Source organism: Acipenser ruthenus, chromosome 1 (assembly GCF_902713425.1).
Source record: "Acipenser ruthenus chromosome 1, fAciRut3.2 maternal haplotype, whole genome shotgun sequence".
Taxonomy (NCBI): Eukaryota; Metazoa; Chordata; class Actinopteri; order Acipenseriformes; family Acipenseridae; genus Acipenser; species Acipenser ruthenus.
The window spans coordinates 81,054,412-81,060,411 of NC_081189.1; positions in this window are offsets into that span (position 1 = coordinate 81,054,412).

Sequence of the window (6,000 nt, forward strand, 5' to 3'; positions counted from 1 at the left end):
CTGTTTTTATTAGTACTGTAATAAACAACTCAGAACGCTAATGTAAAGGCTAATTAGTGAACATTAGATGTCTCTTTGCTAACTTTGCTGTATTCATAGTTAACATTACATTCGAACAAAAGCGCAGTAAATCTGCCTGGTTGCTTATCTGTTCTGTTTACTACTGTACTGAATATAGCTGTGGTGTTAGAGCTGCAAATATCTGCTTTGTGCTGAAGATTTGCAACACTTCTGAACAGATCAGTAAATTCTCTAAAAAGTGTTTGAAATCTGATACCAATCTTGACCAGAACTAAGTCTAATTACTTTCTAACATGACAATTTTATCTCCCTGCCATTTTTGGCTTATAGTGGAAACTCATCCCCTATCCTGCTCACCTGCTTCATACTCAATACTGACAGCTTTGTAGCTCTAATACTGTCAGGGTACTCTTCAGAATTCCAAAGCACAAATACTCTTTGCTGACCTCTGACCAGGGTCACTCTGTTTCCACAAGACTGGGGTGGTAGGGCTTTGCTGTGCAGGGGTCTGTTGACATGCTTATGTTCTTTTAAATCTTCATTCCCTTCACCCACAGATTATTTGGTGACCTTTGTTCCTCCTTGCCCTAAATCACCTGCTGTGAGTACATTTCTGGATATTGATCCATCTTGGCCTCCTCCTACTTTTTTTTATCACCATACTCAAATCAGCTTTTGATATATTTCATTAGAAAAAAAAGCATGACAGATTCACACAACAGCATACATATGGCGTAACAGCGTGATCCCATCACCTCTCTTTTTAAAAGGCATGTGAGAGCTTGAACTGCAGCCCATTTCATTAAACCCTTCACCTGCTGCTGCTTGAAATCTGATTTTTATGAGCAATAAAAAGTGTGAACTCTTTCTGTCATGCAAATGAATAATAATGTCTAGAAAGAGATTCAATAAACACAGATTTTGTAGTTTCAAAGAGCATTGTGCTAATTGGTATGCAATGCAATTTTTAAACTGCTTTCTGATATTTTTGCTTTTGTTTTAAATATCATTCAAAAGCAATTTGTGGCTAAAAGCATTAGTGAGTGCTGTGCTTTTCTCTTGGTACTGATTTCTGAATTCCTGCCTAAGCACTACCACATAGAAATTATATTCAACAATATGCAGTCCATTTGATTTCATTGACAATTCCCTACCTTCCTTTTTAGCTCACTAATACCTATAACTAGGTTCTGTAAAAAAAAAAAAAAAAGTTGTTTGATAAGCAGTTTTAGCAGTGTGTATATCCACACTACTTCCTTAATGCTGTAGGCATCTTCAGGCACTCCCACAAGGTGACCGTAGAAAAATATGAAACAGAAAAAAAACAACTGCTTAAGTAATGATAAAATATTAAGCTTATTACAATGTGGTTACCAAATATTTATTAATTGCTACTGTATGTACCATATTTCTGTACAAATAGGCACATGTGCTTACATATAGGTTGTTAGAAGAATGAAGAGAAATTCTACAGTACAAGGGTAGTCTTTAATCAGTTTTACTATTGCAACTCACCATCCTGTTCTTCAGTAATGCAAATTGCATTGTGTCTTCAGCCTTGGGGGGCGGGGGCGGGGGGGGGGGGGGGGGCATATACTCGGGCACATGCGTTTGGACTTACATTAGAAATCAAGAGTAGAAACTAGAAAATGATATACGACCAAATACAAGCTCATGCACTTACTGGTAATAGGCTCTGTTATTGAAAGTTTCCCCCCCCCCTTTTTGTTCTTAGTAAAATGCGTCTTTAAAAGGCTAGTCTATATGCTTAGTCAACATTTTTCCTTCCAAATAATTGCTTATAATGAAGGGCATGAAAGCAACACAATGCACAAAAATCTATTAATGCAGATATTCTCATAGCTTCGACTGTGTTCCTAATGTGATTTTATTAGAAGGTTAAATGGTATATGGCACCTGATGACGCTGTCTGCAGCATCTCCCACTAATTGCTCTTTATTGATTTGATGGAGGATGAATGTACAGTAACTGTATTTTGGCCCTATGGCATAACAATGTTTACTGTACAAAGCTCTATCCCAATACACAGAAAAAAACACTTTACCTTAAAAAAGCGTAAAATATAATATTTGACTATTTATCAATATTTGTTTTGCACTACAAAGAATGAGTCAATTGTATAAGGTAGGCCCTACAAAAGTCCTGTACATAAACAATACTAGATGTGTTAAAGCTATGATAACACTCGGTAATCTAGCTAACGCATAAAAGACCAATCCCTGGGGTTCTTGGGTGAAGTCTCCAGTGCACAGATGCCCTCTTTTCTCTACGAAACTAATACTAGCTGGTTTGACTGCTTCATATTTTACCTACGTAGGCCTGGATATTGGCTTAGAATTCCAATATATTGGGCCATTACTCAAAGTTTTATCCTCCATAGTCTGTAATTTATTTCTGAAAGCAGAAATGCACCTTTATAAATTTACCAAACAAGTAATACAATTCAGTGGGGTCTATTATAGAGGAATCTAAATACTGCCATGCTCTAAATAATTCCATGTCCGCCCCCATGTCCTTGTTATTATGTTTGTTTTTTCAGGCATTATTTTCATGTTCCTACAGCACAATACGTTTACCCCCAGGCAATAGGAGCACATGCTTTTTTTATCATGATTCTTTAAATTGTATTTATTTAGATTTTGTTTTCTTTTATTTGTTTATTTACTGTTTTCTGGTTCTTATATAAACATATTTTAAATAGGAAAATTAGATTTGGATAGTCACTACTAATCAATATCATAAAATACTACTTTACAGAAAATGGTGCATTTATATTTTGTTCTGTCTCACCGTTGTTGTATTACTAGTTTACTATTTACTTTCTTTGCTAAAGATTCTTCTCTGCTGCGCCAACATGCCTTACCAGCAGGGGTCTCTTTTTCACTTTTTTGTTTTACCTGGGATGATTGGAATTTAGTGATTTTCCTGCCCTAGCCTCTTGTCTTGTTCTATATTTGTGAATAGTTCCCGCTATTGTGGCTTGCCATTGAAAAACCTTGAGAAACAGTATTGATTATTTAGGTTAATGCTATTTAGTGTAAGAAATAAATAACCTGATTCAGGTCATTATAAGACATCATGTATAATATGTCACTATCAACAACTCTGATTTTAGAACTTCTATTATTATCCTTGAAATTAACATATTGTACCTATAGATTATACTCTGATTTATTTACAGCGTGGGTGTAGGTCTTAGAGGGTTGTGTAGGCAGATACAGATCTAATACTTCTCTCATGATTCTTTTCAGCTATAACTAATGATGCTATTTGCCAAGGGCAAATATATACATAAATAAATAAATACATAAACATTAACATAATAATAATAATAATAATAATAATAATAATAATAATAATAATAATAATAATAATAATAATGTGCAAAATATGTTATTTATTTTTACTAGTGAAATGGTCAGAAGTAGCATTAAATGACTTACAAAAACATATTGATTCAATGCCAAGAACATTGACTGCAGTTATAAACTATTACATACAGAAAGGTGTATGGTACAGGTGTATGGTAGAAATAAAGTGGAAGGCTATTGTAATAATAATAATAATAATAATAATAATAATAATAATAATAATAATAATAATAATAATAATAATTTGCAGTGAATATACAAATTATATTTTAAAAAGGTAAATAAAAGAAAATATGAAATAATTTATTGACAGACACTACAGCCACAATAGCTGTTAGAAAAAAAATCCAAAATAGAATAGCGAAACCGATTTAGGCTTTCCTTGAGACAAATATAGCTTTGTTGACCTTATAGTTGCAGACAAAATTATTGGCACCTGTGGCAATTTGGCTTGCAGTGCGCAGGTGTAGAGGTGATGCGATTATGAAACAGAAGACAGACAACAAAGTTCACGATCCAAACTGGTTTTATTTTTATAATCCTGGTCTGGTGACCACAAAAATAATCCCAGGCACTACACAGCAATGTGTATTGCACTGTTTTCAAACTACGGTTTGCAGTCCTGAAATAATAAGACAAGTATTAACACACACAAACACGCACACGATCGGCTGCCACATCGCTTCCCTTCGGGGTGATGGCTTGGTGTATCATGGCACCGCCCCCCTAAAACAAAACAACAAAAAAACCACATACACACATTTTGAATAATCAGTGGATACCAAGCAATGTATTTTTATTATATCACGAAATGTTACAATTATATTTCCTCCTGCTTAAATCCATGATGAAGCTTAAGAACCAGTAAGCTTAATTTAGTTAGACACATGTATTGTAAAAGGAGGTGTCTCCTATGGTGTCTCATTGGAGTTGTCAAACTGTCTTTCGGATTACCTAGCAGGATGTAATCCCAACAACGCGTTTAAAACAGTCTGCTTTCTCAACCATTTGGTCCCTGTCTGTTTTTCATCATAAACAGTCCAGTGTATGTCATTTCAGACAGGGCTACTTTGTTTGATTACATTGACAGACATTGGAACAATTGGTAAAATGGTCACGTATTGTGTCATATTAAATGTTTGTTAGACCAATGATTCTGTCAAAAAAGCATGACGGTAAAATCAATCACTTTTTACCAACCTCAGGAACGAAAGATTTGTGGCATGCCCACTGCAGCAAACAGGTATAGTAAAACACACAAAAATAACGTATTTTCTTAAATATAACAATTATATGTTTATGTGTTGTGGTGAAATCTCACTCATCCAGACACTATTCTCTGTGTGAGCTGTTGCAAAGTGGTTAACAGTGTGCAGGTGCAGGAATGCAGCGTTGATCAATAAACAGACAGACAACGATAATCCAGGTGCAATGATATTTTATTTGTATTCCATTGGTCTGATGTCACAAAGACAGTAAATAATAACAATGAGAACAGGCAATACAGCGACGTGTATTGCTCTGTTTTAATCCACAGGTTGGTCTCGAAATAATAGTCCCGATCTTAAACACCCACGCGTAATACAAAACACAGACATAAGTCCACAGTGAGTGATGTAGTGCTCGTGGTGTAAATACAGTTTATTCGTGAACAATTGGTGCAATGATGTCTGGGTAAGTGCTGGCCTTTGGCGACAGCTCCGGATCGTGTTCAGCCGTCTAATAACAACAAAGTGGTTTCTTATACACGACAAAACAAACAAAACACTCATGATTACAATATACGTTCTCCTTCTGGTTCAGCTTTTAACCATACAAAGGAACAGATCACTTTGCTACGTCCCCTTTTGTACCGTCAATCATGATCCCTTGGTTAACGAGTGCAACCGCTCCTCCAATCTGCGGCTGCCACATCATTTCTCTTCCGGGTCGATGATTTTGTGTACCAAGTTCCGTCTAACCATGGGAATGAATTGTTTGGCCATCCAGTCCAGGACACTCTGTTCCCTTTACACAGCGCCCTCACAGGTTGGGAGGGAGATTTATCACCAAGAATCAGAATCAAAGATACAGAGAGACAAAAATGTACAAACACCTTATACACTTCATTCTTGTTAAAAAGAAAAAAAAGGCAAAAAAAAATGTTTGTCTAAAACTCCATGACTTGTGAAATCACAAGGTCATAACAAACTTGTAAAATAAATAATATTTTCAGTTGGGCCATGACACATTCTCCATGTCTTGCCTTTATAAGCCATATATTTATTAGACAGTGACAGCAGCTGTTGGCAGAAAAACATGGAAAATCCATTTAAATTTTAGTATGAGGGAATGTGATCTGTTCAGGTCACAGCTGGTAACTGTCAAGTGATACTAACTTAGCTGTCAGACTTGAATTCTGTTAGGTGTAGATTGTATCAATTAAAGCATTAAGCTCAAGTGCACTGCCTTGTATAAACTTTAACAAGCTTGCACACATTTAAATATACAAGCAACATATATTTAATTTTATATGATACGTTTTATATGATTTCCTGGCAAATGCCACATATTCCCAAGGTCATAAACTTGTCATTGGTAGTTTGCC